The sequence below is a fragment of the Podarcis muralis genome, chromosome Z (genome assembly GCF_964188315.1).
Source record: "Podarcis muralis chromosome Z, rPodMur119.hap1.1, whole genome shotgun sequence".
NCBI classification, from domain to species: Eukaryota; Metazoa; Chordata; class Lepidosauria; order Squamata; family Lacertidae; genus Podarcis; species Podarcis muralis.
In genome coordinates, this window is record NC_135673.1 from 9787887 (window position 1) to 9802072 (window position 14186).

General features: G+C 45.3%; 1 protein-coding gene and 1 long non-coding RNA gene across 2 annotated transcripts in view; both read left to right on the top strand.

Annotated features, from left to right (window-relative positions):
* SLC31A2 (solute carrier family 31 member 2) overlaps positions 1-14186 on the top strand; it is a 989995-nt gene that overhangs the window by 902028 nt on the left and 73781 nt on the right. The gene's annotated exons all lie outside the window — the stretch shown is intronic.
* On the top strand, positions 928-8938 carry LOC114589061 (uncharacterized). Its single transcript, XR_003704574.2, has 3 exons — positions 928-1527; positions 3327-3490; positions 8060-8938. It is a non-coding gene; the product is annotated as an uncharacterized LOC114589061 (long non-coding RNA).

Below are 14186 nucleotides of genomic sequence, written 5' to 3' on the forward strand. Positions count from 1 at the left end.
GCCTCCAAGCTGTCAAAGGAAGTTGCAGGACAATGAGCACTAGTCTGCTTCCACAAAGCTGATGCAGAAGGATGTTACATGGCAGGTGAGTGTGGCTTGGCTACATAGGCATCAAGGGCCAAATGTGGAATCTTGGCAGGCCTGATTTAGCCCAAGGCCATAGGTTCCCCAGTGCTGCATTCACAGCTACAAACATTACAAACTGGCAAGAGCACTAGACTGAAGTATGCTGTCCGATTTCCTTGTAACCACCAGCTACATATTGCTAAAGTTTCTAGTCCATCTGCTGTATTCTTTTTTCATTGTCTGCAAAAGCCTGGGTGAAAATGTATGTCTTGGTTGTGTTGTCAGAAAGTGTACAATGTAGGCACCGGGTGCAATCTAGGGGCAAGAAATTTCAGAGGTTGGGGGTCCACTGCTGAGAAGCAGATGCCACCACACCTTGAACCTCCAGTGTGCCATATGCTCAAAAGAACATAGGAATGCCTCTTTAAACTGTCATGACTTCCCTCAATGAATCACGGGAACTGTAGCTTGATCTAGGTGCTGAAAAATGTTAGGAGACCCCCTGTTCCTCCCACAGAGCTACAGTTCCCAGAGTTCCTTGGGAAGAGGGATTGACTCCTTAGAACTTTCAATACACTTACTTAACAAACTTCAGTTCCCATAAGTTTTTAAGGTATCATGTTTTGTTGTGTTTGGAAGCTGCCCAGAGTGGCTGGGGCAACCCAGTCAGGTGGTGGGTGGGATACAAGTAATAATAATAATAATAATAATAATAATAATAATAATAATAATAATGCCATTCCTATACAAAGTGGTGGGACGCAGGTGGCGCTGTGGGTTAAAGCCTCAACGCCTAGGACTTGCCGATCAAAAGGTCGGCAGTTCGAATACCCACGGCGGGGTGTGCTCCCGTCGTTCGGTTCCAGCGCCTGCCAACCTAGCAGTTCGAAAGCACCTTCGGGTGCAAGTAGATAAATAGGGACCGCTTACCAGCGGGAAGGTAAACGGCGTTCCGTGTGCTGCGCTGGCTCGCCAGATGCAGCTTGTCATGCTGGCCACGTGACCCGGAAGTGTCTGCGGACAGCGCTGGCTCCCGGCCTATAGAGTGAGATGAGCGCACAACCCTAGAGTCTGGCAAGACTGGCCCTTACGGGCAGGAGTACCTTTACCTTTTATACAAAGTGGTATGACAAAGCTTGAAATGTATAGTGCAGAAGGGGCTTCTACACTGTCTACACCAGGCTTCTTCAACCTCGGCCCTCCAGGTGTTTTTGAGACTACAATTCCCATCATCCACTGGTCCTGCTAGCTAGGGATCATGGGAGTTGTAGGCCAAAACATCTGGAGGGCCGAGGCTGAGGAAACCTGGTCTACAGTGACTGGCAGTGACTCTCCCGGGTTTCAGACATTGAGCCTCCCTTGCCCCCCACCAGCCACAGCTGGAATCACTGGGAATTGAACTGGGAAACTTTCACATGTGCTCCTGCTTGCTGACCCACAACTCTTTGATTGTGCTCTGAGGTGAGTTACGTAAACCTTGCTTAATATTAGCCGTGGATAAGATGAGTGTAAGTTAATCTGCATGAAAGAGGACAGTTTTGCTTTTGTTCTCCGGTTTTCTTTGAGAAGGGAAACACCCAGGCTTTGCACAGAGGCGTTCTTTGTTAAGCCTGTTTTAAAGAGAGAGAGAAAGAAAGAAATGCAGCAAAACAGAGAGGTGCTGACCTTGCCTTTGAGGCTGCTTAAGGGCAACACTTTTTATCTTGCTCGGAAGAAAAGGGTGCTTAGGAACATGTGGCAACATAACCCTCATTATGCATTGCAGAGATGGTAAGAGAGCCAGCATGTATCAGGGACCCCCTGAGGGGCGCAAAACATTTCAGCAGTGCATTCCACTGTCTTCCAATAGAGCCCCAGGTGAGGGACATAGGAAGGTGCTTTGTATGGAGTCAGAACAGTAGTCCATCTAGCTCAGTACGGTCAACACTGACTGGTACTGGTTCCCTGAGATTTCAGACAGGGATCATTTCCCAGTGTGTCTGGAGATGCTGGGGATTGAACCTGTGAGCTTCTGCCTGCAGAGTAGATGCTCCACCACTGAGCTCTGGCCCTTCCTCAATGTAGGAGCATAGGAAGCTGCCTTATACTGGATCAGACCAGTGGTCCATTTAACGTAGCACTGTCAACACCGACTGGCATCAGCTCGCCAACATTTTTATAATGAAAAAAGGGATGTCCATCATCATCATCTCCATTCATCATCATCATATTTATATCCCGCTCCACTCTTTGCGGCTTCCAACATATATAGAAATATAAAGGTAAAGGTACCCTGACAGTTAAGTCCAGTCGCAGACGACTCTGGGGTTGCGGCGCTCATCTCGCTTTACAGGCTGAGGGAGCCAGTGTGTGTCCGCAGACAGTTTTTCTGGGTCATGTGGCCAGCAAGAATAAGCCGTTTCTGGCACAACGGAAACCAGAGCAGCGCACGGAAACGCTGTTTACCTTCCCGCCGGAGTGGTACCTATTTATCTACTTGCACTTGGACGTGCTTTCAAACTGCTAGGTTGGCAGGAGCTGGGACCGAGCAACGGGAGCTCACCCCATCGCAGGGATTCGAACCACCGACCTTCTGATTGGCAAGCCCTAGGCTCAGTGCTTTAGACCACAGTGCCACCCGCCTCCCATTATATAGAAATATAACAAAACATTAAAAAACTTCCCTATACAGGGCTGCCTTAAGATGTCTTCTGAAGTTTGTATAGTTACTTATCTCCTTGGCTCATATAACTCTATACCCCTTGATGTTCTACCATACTTTCCAACATTTCTCTGGTGAAAATAGAGACGTCCTAAGGAAAAGTGGGACATTCTGGGATCAAATCAGAAACCATTAAGTTTCTGCTTAATCTGCTGCTAACCAGATTAAGAGACCTCTGGGTATAGGGTGGTATATAAATTCAATTATTATTATTAACAACAACAACAGCAGCAGCAGCAATATCAACAACCACCATTCAGTCCATCTCTTTATTATGGTCAATGCCCAATATTCAATATGCTGTTAATGAGACAGGCTGGTATCTCCCAGTTCATGGGTGACTTGAGCTTCAGGAACAATTTCCAGATATATGACACTCCTCTCTAAATCAATACTTCTCCCTTCAGTTTGCATCAGTGCTTAAGTGTTTTTTTCCCATCTCCCACAGATATTGTGTTACTGTTCAAAACACATTTGTATCTGTCATATCATTGCATGAGTTTCACACCCTGCTGGAGAAAACTTCTCTTTTCCAATTTCCACATTGCCTTCTATGCAGAAAACTGCTGGTCATCTCAACCCCCTCCTCCTCCTCCATCTGAAGCAACTTGGGGATCACCATGGAAACGGTTACCAATTAACTGCAACTGAGTATGTAACGGCTGTCTTTGGAAATGAGGAATGGGAGAACCAGGGCTGGTGGCGGCAGTGCCCTTCTGACAGGTGCCTAAGCATACTTCAGTTCCATTTATACTTTTCATTTGAAATGTTTTAGATCTTTTGTTGGATTAAAGGCATCTCTGCTGAATGATTTTATGAGTTTGATTAATCATCTTATCCTATATAATTTTGCACACACAGAAATAACTCTCGGTGACTCTGGAATGACCTCCCTGAGAATTCAGTCATGTACTGAATTCTTTCAGGCACCCAGTACAAATCTAGTTGATTCAGAGAGAGAGATATACATATTAGTCTGAAATAATTATGGAACTGATTTCTTTTTCTGCTGCTGCAGAAATTAAAGATACGAAGAACTGTAATAGATTAATAGGAAATGTTTCAGATTGTGCATCTCTGAAATGGATTGTTAGCGGTGCTGTTTTTATAGGAGAAGAGGTACCTTGTTCTCTTAGAATAGCAATGGTGCCCACCTGAGAGGTGCCAGAACTAAGTTTCAGTGAGTTCCGACTGAAAAAAAGCCCTAATTATTCGTATGGTGAGTCTCCCTGTGGAGGGGCTCAGTGGGCTGTCACTGGATCAGTTCATGCCAATTCAACCTGAAGCCCCTCTTCTGCCTCCCACGTCGCCAGATTGTTCCCTCCTTCCAGCGCTTGCTGGCGAGTCTCTGCCTACAAAGGTGTCTGATTCCAAGTCTAGCTCTGAGCTGGCTGAGTCTCTACCTCTGTCACGTAGGACATGGAGATGTCGATAATAATAATAATAATAATAATAATAATAATAATAATAATAATAATGTATACCCCGCCCTCCCCAGCCAAGGCCAGGCTCAGGGCGGCTAACAAGCAATAATAAAAACAAGTTGAATGAATACAACTTAAAAACAAGATTAAAATACAACATTAAAATATTGAAACAATAAAATATTAATTTTTTTAATTAAATATTTATTAAGAGTTTTTTAAGAGATACATAAAAATTGAAGCAAACAAAATAGTACAAAACATAAAACAGAGAAAAAAGGAAAGAAAAAAAAAGAAGAAAAACAAAACATAGAAATCCCTTCAAGATTCTGAATTTCATAACCCTATTTCTTGGCTTCCCCACTCCTCCCTTCCTTGTGTTCCTGTTTATCGTCAGCTTCAGCAAATTCCTCCTCCAGATCTCATTTTCTATCAAAGTATTTAAATAAATCTTGTCTCCAAACTTTCATCCCTCTTACATTCCTTATTGCCTCCTCATAACTTATTCACTAATGCCATATTATTTTATATCTCACATCATTTTAACATTCATAAATTTTACAATGTGTCTGCAAGTAGTCTTTAAATTTCTTCCAGTCCTTTTCCACCAAGTCTTCTCCCTGGTCTCGGATTCTGCCAGTCATTTCCGCCATCTCCATATAGTCAATTACTTGCATCTGCCATTCTTCCACGGTGGGTAGATCTTGAGTCTTCCAATGCTTTGCGATAAGAATTCTTGCTGCTGCTGTTGCATACATAAAAAAAGTACTATCCTTTCTTGGCACCAATTGGCCGACTATGCCCAGGAGAAACAATAAAATATTAAGATGCAGCCTCATCACAGGAGGAGAAAGGAAAAAGAGGGGGAGGGAATCAAATTGGCTCCAAGCCAAAGGTCGGGCGGAACAACTCTGTCTTACAGGCTCTGCAGAAAGAAATCAGATCCCGCAGGGCCCTGGTCTCATGAGACAGAGTATTCCACCAGGCCGGAGCCAGAGTTGAAAAGGCCCTGGCTCTGGTTGAGGATAATCTAACTTCCTTAGGGCCCGGGACCACTAGGGTGTTGCTATTTATGGACCTTGAGGCTCGCCATGGGGCATACCGGCAGAGGCGGTCCCGTAGGTACGAGGGACCTACTGCTCAGGCCTAGTCTGCTAGAAGGAATTCTCATCTGCTTACCCAGTCCAAAGATGCAGCCCACTTGCCACGCTAAAGTCATGCCCACCCCACCTTTACATAAGGAGAGTCCATGGAGTGTGTTAGCTGTTGGATCAATGCCTTAACTTGCCTGGACATGCATTGCATCTGTTGTGCCTTTGACTTTTGCATTATACTGATTTGAACAACAGTGCTGTGGGCAGAAAACGTATTCTGGTATCAAGTTCTTCATCCAAGGGGGACCCTAGACATCGTGGTTAAATGGGTGCCCAATTGTATCCAGATATAGACAACAACCTGTTATTTCACCTCAGGGACCATCGTGCAAAATTTGGTCAGGAGGCAGAGGCGGAGCTAGCTGCTCTGGCACCCAGAGCGGTGCACATGCTGTGGACCCCGGGCTGGGCTAGCTGCCTGCAGTGAGCAGCGAGCGTCCCAGGGTGGGGGGCGCCGCCTGTGGCAAGTGTTTGGGGGGTGCGGCAATGGAAACCCCCCCCCCCAGGGATGACACCCGGAGTGGACCGCACCCACCGCATCCCCCTTCTTCCGTCACTGTCAGGAGGTGCCCAGATGCAGACCATTCATAGAAAGCAGAGAGCTTTCCCTGGGAGGAGGAAAGAGAGGATCCTCTGGGAAGAGAAATTTGTTGTCAACCCACTCTGTGAATTGTGGATCTGTGGAGGGAATAGGGGTTGTCTAACAACTCTCAGCACCTTGACAAACTACAGTTCCCATGATTCTTTGGGAGAACCTATTGCTGCTTAAGGGATGTGGGTGGTGCTGTGGGTTAAACCACATAGCCTAGGACTTGCCGATCAGAAGGTTGGCGGTTCGAATCCCCGCGATGGGGTGAGCTCCCGTTGCTCAGTCCCAGCTCCTGCCAACCTAGCAGTTCGAAAGCACGTCAAAGTGCAAGTAGATAAATAGGTACCGCGTTATAGCGGGAAGGTAAACGGCGTTTCCATGTGCTGCTCTGGTTCGCCAGAAGCGGCTTAGTCATGCTGGCCACATGACCCGGAAGCTGTACGCCAGCTCCCTGGGCCAGTAAAGCGAGATGAGCACCGCAACCTCAGAGTCGGTCACGACTGGACCTAATGGTCAGGGGTCCCTTTACCTTTACCTTATTGCTGCTTAAAGTGGTATGGTGCTGCTTTAAATGCCTTAAGTGCAGATGGGACCTTGAGTCCAGCACTTCTCCAGACTACACAGGAGATGTAGTAAGCAGTTCCTGGTACATACCGGCAGCTGGTATAATTAATACAGAGTATAAACAATAATGTGCCCTTATTCTGCTGTCACAAGAGTTGCGTTTTGTTTGTCAGAGGACAGTTTGCCTCAAGGAGTTTCCATCCTTGTTATCTGTCTTGTCTGACGTTAAGATCAAGCAAACAAGTAATGCAACCTCTTGCCAAAACTTAGAAAGTCCCTTTGCAGCTGCTCTTAAATGTTCCCAAAAGAAGAAATGAAAGTCTGTGGGTTTTTGTTTCGCTAGGCTTTGTCTCCAGTTTTTCTTTGTCTCTCTCCCCATCCCACCCCCACTCTGCAAGTCTGGTCAACTGGCAAGCCAGGTCACATCCCCCCTTGCGCCATACATTTAAAGCATATTTCCCCAACAAAAATTATTGGGAACTGCAGCTCAGTGATTCTTATTGCAGGGAAGGGGTAAGGTGTTTTAAATGAAAACAGCTTGTTGAGGATGAGCATGAACTATTCTGGACTGATAAAAGCTGCTTTGTTGTGCTACAAACAGGTTAGAGTGTGTGCAGCCTTAGTGTTGATGTGCGCACTTTAACCTAAAAGTCTGTATGCTTCATAGTGTTCATATTCACCTGGCTGCTTATGGGCTGCTGGTTCATGTTTACCAGGCAGGCTCTCTACCGTATTAGTAAAGTATTTAAATTTAAAATCTCTTTATCACGGTCAATGACCAGTATTTGTGTTAGTATTAACAGGCAGTGAACTGCATCAGTGTTCATATGCATGATCTTCCCTTACATGCGCATTCAGCCACCCACAGATTTATCTTCTAAACACCCTGGAGGGAGAAACTGAATCCCTAAGCTTAGCAATATTAGCAACTTAAAGATTCCTAGCAACCCCAGAAGGCTAGAATACAATAAATTGTTGTTTAGTCGTGTCCGACTCTTCGTGACCCCATGGACCAGAGCACGCCAGGCCCTCCTGTCTTCCACTGCCTCCCGCAGTTTGGTCAAACTCATGCTGGTAACCTCGAAAACACTGTCCAACCATCTCGCCCTCTGTCGCCCCCTTCTCCTTGTGCCCTCCATCTTTCCCAGCATCAGTGTCTTCTCCAGGGAGTCTTCTCTTCTCATGAGGTGGCCAAAGTACTGGAGCCTCAGCTTCACGATCTGTCCTTCCAGTGAGCACTCAGGGCTGATTTCCTTAAGAATGGATGCATTTGATCTTCTTGCAGTCCATGAGACTCTCAAGAGTCTCCTCCAGCACCATAATTCAAAAGCATCAATTCTTCGGCGATCAGCCTTCTTTATGGTCCAGCTCTCACTTCCATACATCACTACTGGGAAAACCATGGCTTTAACTATACGGACCTTACAATAAATAGGAACCATGATTTATCCAGGACAGAGCCCCTCTAAATAGGGAGTGCCCCTGGTAAACAGGGAGAAGTATTAAAATGCATTAGAATGTTGCAGAGTGGAGCTTTCCTGATCGCTGTGCATTTTTCCAGGAAACAGCCAGATGCCATAAGGATTGGCACCCATCCCTCCATACAGCTTAGGTGAATCTGTCACCCCTACTTTCATGCACCTATCCCCATGTTCTTCTGCAATGGATGAGGCCAGAAGATGCCTTTGCTCAAAGGCGGGGCCAACAGCTCACAGGACTGTTAAACTTGTTCACCCTGTTGCTCCAGGGAGGAGTGTGTGTGTGTTATGCCCACAGGTGAGCATGTTTCCGTGTTTCAGCCCAGATTGTCTAACGAGCAAGCAGGAAGCAGGAAGAGATCAATGAGAGGATGGAGCAAAACACAGAGGCAAATGTCCCTCCATTCATTGTCTTTAATGGGCTTGGTCTGATGCTTATGTTGTCTTAACATGATGGGGAGGGGCTGTTGTTTTGTGAGGAACAGAGGATCTGATCAAATCCACTCCATACATTGAAATGACATTTTAAACACGTGGTTCCCACCAAAGAATCTTGGAAATGTAGTTTGTTAAGCGTACTGAAAATTAAATTTTTGTTGTTGTTGTTGTTCATTGCATTAGATTAGCCTCAACCAGAGCCAGGGCCTTCTCAACACAGGCTCCGGCCTGGTAGAACGCTCTGCCTCATGAGACCAGGGCCCTGCGGGATCTCATTTCTTTCCGCAGGGCCTGTAAGACAGTTGTTCCACCTGGCCTTTGGCTTAGAATCAGTTTGTTTCCCTCCCCTCTTTCTTTTTCCTTTCTCCTCCTGCTAAGAGGCTGCAACCTAATGTTTTGATGTTGTATCTTAATCTTTTAAATTGTATTTTAATCAACTTGTTTTTATTATTGGTTGTTAGCCACCCTGAGACTTGTCTTGGCTGGGGAGGATGGGATATTATTATTATTATTATTATTATTATTATTATTATTATTATTGATAATAATAATAATAATAATAATATTGCACCCTTAATAATAATTATATTGCACCCTTTTCTCCAAGGAGCTCAATATGGCATACATGGTTCTCCTACTTTTCATTTAATCCCCACAACAACCTTGTGAGGTAGGTTTGGGTTTGTTGAAAATGGCTATCCTATCTCTTCTCAGTCCCCTCTTTTCCAGGCTAAACATACCAAGCTCCCTCAACTGTTCCTCATAAGGCTTGGTTTCCAGACCCTTGATCATCATGGTCCATGGGCATACCAGGATTTTCTTTGGGGGGGGGGGGACAAGCTCGGATTTGTATTGATTGGGGGGCAGCTGCCCCCCACCCCCCCTTGGCCACACCCATCCTTCTCTTCAGATGCCCCAGCTTGTCAAGATCCTTCTTAAATTGATCCTAAATGATTAAATGATGCAGACATATGCATACATTTCTGCACATCAGTGCTTGTTGAAGACCTGTGAGCAGAGCAGATCAGTTTCTCCCCCAGTCAGTTGATAAACAACCTCAGCAGGTAATGCAGAGCAAATGTTTGCAAAAGGAAGCAGTGATGCTTGGTCTGATGAGCAGCATCTGTGATGCCCACACAGAACCTCCTACAACCGTGCAGGTCTTGACAGTGCACCATGTGGGAGCAGGAAAGTACCTTGGGAGCCTCAGGCTGCACAACAAGTGTCTCCTGATGGCAGCTTTTCCTGGAGAGGGCTAATCAGGGGGAAATACAGTGGAATAAGCATGCAGTTGAAGTGTGACTGAGTTCCAACGAGCCAGTCATGCTTTTCCAGGGTTTACCCTTCCTGCTTGCTTTGAATCCTTGCCCTCGATCCTGTATGGTGCCGTTTCATGCATCTTTAGGCACCAGGCAGACCATGAACCACCAGGCAGACCATGTACATACAGACTATACATTTGAAACACACTTTAAATCACCTCCACAACTCCAGGAACTAATTTCTTAAGGTTGCTTGGCATTGTAGTTCTGAGGGCGGGTGGCGCTGTGGTCTAAACCACAGAGCCTAGGGCTTGCTGATCTGAAGGATCGGCGATTCGAATCCCCGCGACGGGGTAAGCTGCCATTGCTCAGTCCCTGCTCCTGCCAACCTAGCAGTTCGAAAGCACGTCAAAGTGCAAGTAGATAAATAGGTACCGCTCTGGCGGAAAGGTAAACGGCATTTTTGTGCGCTGCTCTGGTTCACCAGAAGCGGCTTAGTCATGCTGGCCACATGACCTGGAAGCTGTACGCTGGCTCCCTCGGCCAGTAAAGCGAGATGAGCGCCGCAACCCCAGAGTTGGCCACGACTGGACCTAATGGTCAGGGGTCCACAAATTACTGGGCATGTGTGTGTGTTTGTGTACACTCTTTAACTGTGTTTTAAATGTATGGTGCTGAGGCAGACAAATTCTGCCTCCTCCCCCCCCCCCCCAAAGCTTGCAATAGTATCCATGGGAAAGGTTGCCGTTGTGTGATGGTTTAATGCTGTGAATACAATCAAGGTTGCATTCCAAGCACAGAGAAGATTAGCCAGAAAATCACTTCTTGGCCTAGAGGTAGAACAAGAATGATAGGAGTTAAAAGGTTTCAACTACTAAACTTTTGCAGATGGGCTACTGCTGTAAAGGTGCAGGCACAACGGTTGGGGTGGGGGCTGGCAGCCTGACTCACTCCATGGACTTCAAAGAGTGTTAGGGGGTTGGGGGGGCATGTTAGGCTGAATGTTTGAGTCCTCTTTTGATTCCTGTATCCAGCAAGGATTCAATTGCTGGAATAGCCAGGCCAGCCTGAGTGATGAGTCCTTAAGAGAACAAAGGAAAGATTTTCCCAATCTTAAATTCAATTCTCCTCCTGAACATTCAACACCCATTTTCCTATGCTGCTTTCACTAACAGACTTCTTCTTTTTTTTAAAGGCAATTTCTTCTAATTTAATGCATTTTTGCTATGTTGCTTTCAACAATATCTTCATCTATAGACACACTTTTACCTGATATATGCATTTTTGTTAACACTGGTTGGATGGAGAACTGCACTGCAAAATTCAGGTTAGTGCATATTTCAGAGGATGGCTGTGTTTCAGTTTGTATATTATTTCAGAAAGTGCAATATCAATAGATTCGCCTTTACAATGGTACCTCGGGTTACAGACGCTTCAGGTTACAGACTCCGCTAACCCAGAAATAGTGCTTCAGGTTAAGAACTTTGCTTCAGGATGAGAACAGAAATCGTGCAGCAGCGACGCAGTGGCAGCAGGAGGCCCCATTAGCAAAAGTGGTACCTCAGGTTAAGAACAGTTTAAGGTTAAGAACGGAGCTCCGGAACGAATTAAGTTCTTAACCCGAGGTACCACTGTAAATGCAAACTGCATCACATTCCTCCACTACCCATACTAGAAACATTAAAAACAAGTTAATTTTGTGCAGTTAAAATATGGTGGATTTACCGCAGCATGAACTAAAGATAGCAGAGGAACTGTGGGGGAGCCTAGCATTGGGCAATACTGTAAATTCCTTTGACAACATTATCTTAGGGCTCTTTAATAAGTCTTCACTGCCAAAAGGCACAACGTCTCCTCTTAACATTGTCCCCAGGCTGCCCTGCCCCACAAAGGATAGTGTTATTAGTTTTTGGGGGTGGGGGGATAGGGTTGATGCTGAGACCTTTCTAATGCCTGGGCCCCTATCTAATTTCTGGAATAGCCAGGCTAGCTTCCTGGTGAGGTAATGGACCTGATGAGGTAAAGGGAGTAGCTCTGTGCCAGGCAGCAAATGCCTCCCTCAACTTGCAGGTAGCTAGAAAGACAAAGGCCAGAGATAAGAGTTGAATGATGGGAGCTAGAAGTTGGAAGAAAAGCTGCAGGCTTGGAAGCAGAACTGATTTCTGTTTTAATCCAAGGCTGCAGCTAGGAGGGAAGCAAGTCTCTCTTGGAGTGTTAATGCTGCGAACTGCTCCATTGCAGGCTCAGGTTCTTTAATGTGTAAATGAACCATATATCCAAAAGACACCACCGTCTCTGCTGTGTCTCTAATTCCAAAGGAAACATGAGCCCTGGAAGTGCCCAGAACCCCTGGAATCTCACACTGCTCAGAGATTGGGGTGACACGCAATAATATTGTGGAGAAGGAAAAAATAAAAAAGGAGGCACCCAATTTTTATGGTTTTTTTACTGCTGAATTTATTTTGTTACTGTTAACTTCTTATTATGTTTACAATATGTCTCTAAATACTCCATAAAATATTTCCAGTCTTCCTCAAATAGTTTTTTTTATCCTGATCTCTTATTCTGTTTGTCAGTCTTGCCATTTCTATATATTCTATTAACTTTGTCTGCCGTTCTTCTTTCCTCCATCTTCCCTCCATCTCTGAGCACACACTATTTGTGCATCTATAGTTGCATACCTAAAAAGAGATTTGTGTTCCCTGGGTATATTTACATCTGTTATACCTAAAAGAAAAGCTTCTGGGGTTTTGACAAATGTCTTTTTAAACATTTTTTCCCCAACTCATTACATATCATTTCCCATAAGTTTTTTTTAACCCTTTTGCATGTCCACCACAAATGATAAAATGTACCTTCTTTTTTCTTTACATTTCCAACAAGTACAGTCATACCTCGGGTTGAATGTGCTTCAGGTTGAGCGCTTTCGGGTTGCGCTCCTTGGCAACCCAGAAGTAACGGAGCGTGTTACTTCTGAGTTTCGCCTCTCACGCATGCGCAGACGCTCAAAATGACTTCACGCGCATGCGTGGAAGCAGCAAAACGTGACCTGCGCACGCACAGACGCGCCATCGCATCTTACGTTCTAATCAGGATGCGAACGGGGCTCCAGTTCACATCCTGAGGTACCACTGTATCAGTTTCAGTCTTGCATGGCTTAGCGAATTTACTTGGTTTTAAATGCCACCTATAGATCATTTTCATATAGTTTTCCTTCAGTGCAGTAAATTTTAATCCGCCCCCCTTCCATAAATTCTCCCAGACACTTATTTCGGCCTTTGGCCTAATCTATAAGGGTTCTTAGACTCTTCTCAAGATAACATTGTGCTGTTGTTGCTGTTGTTTTACAAGACTGGCATCTGTCTCCTTCTCTTGTTTTCCCAGGCCAAGTAGGTTATATTCAGGACACACCTATTGCAGATGTAGAAAGCTCAAGGGAGGTGTCCATCATCTATGTTTTTCAGAAGAATTAAGCAGCCAACAAGTTTTGAGACATTGTCAGGTCAACACCCAAGCTGGCAGATGGGGAGATCAGCTTTGGGTGGGGCTGTTTCACAGGCCGCCAGGTGAACTGTTATTACTATTGCTATTGCTATTATATTTTTAATGATTTGTTGGACTTGATACAACACAGGCACCCTGATTAGAGTTTTCATTTCTGCTGTGAATAGTGTCAGGTTCTACAGGTGTCACCAATTGCCTAACATTTCACCGCAGAGGGAAGGCTGTGGCTCAGTGGAAGATCATTTGCTTTGCATGCAGAAGGCCCCAGGTTCAGCTCCCAGCAGAGTGGGAATGGGTGAATCTGTCAGCAGGTTCCTTGCTTCTCATTCTTCTAATCTTCTGTTCTCCACCTTTCTGCATCAGTCTGCAAATTCTTTTTTTTTTTAACGCCCTAGTGAAAAATCACCAGCGTTTCATGGATGAATTTATCCTAGCAGACACACTTCTGTGTGCGAATTAGTACACATTACTTGGCTGGAGAACTGCAATGCAATGTTTGGAGAAGTCTGTATTCTGAAAGATGGCTGTTTCGGTTCATGCATTGTTTCAGAAAGTGCAGATTTAGTTAGGTTTGCCTCTAAATGTGCACGTAATCTAAGCCACCCACACCCCCTCAGTCGTTATCACAAAGCACCAGACATGGGGCTGACAACAACCCTTGTGGTGTGGTTTCCAAGAAGGAACCCCAGAAAAGGGAATTTGACAGATGAGTAGCCCTGTCCACCTGTCAAATTATGTCACATCACAATGATGTCGTGTGACTGAAAAGTAGGTGGCTCCCTGCCCATTATCCAGTTTTGACCCACAAGGCTGATTCTGAAAAGGAGCAGATCCGTGGAGCCAAAAGGGAACCCAATCTCTTCATTGGAACAGTGGTCCACTTATCTTGAGCTGCTGTTACCTCAGCAACTGATATTCAGAGTCAAATTGTCTCTGGACCTGGACAGTATCATATAGCCATCATAATGAGTAGCATACGTTGATAGCGACATCTTCCACAGATTTG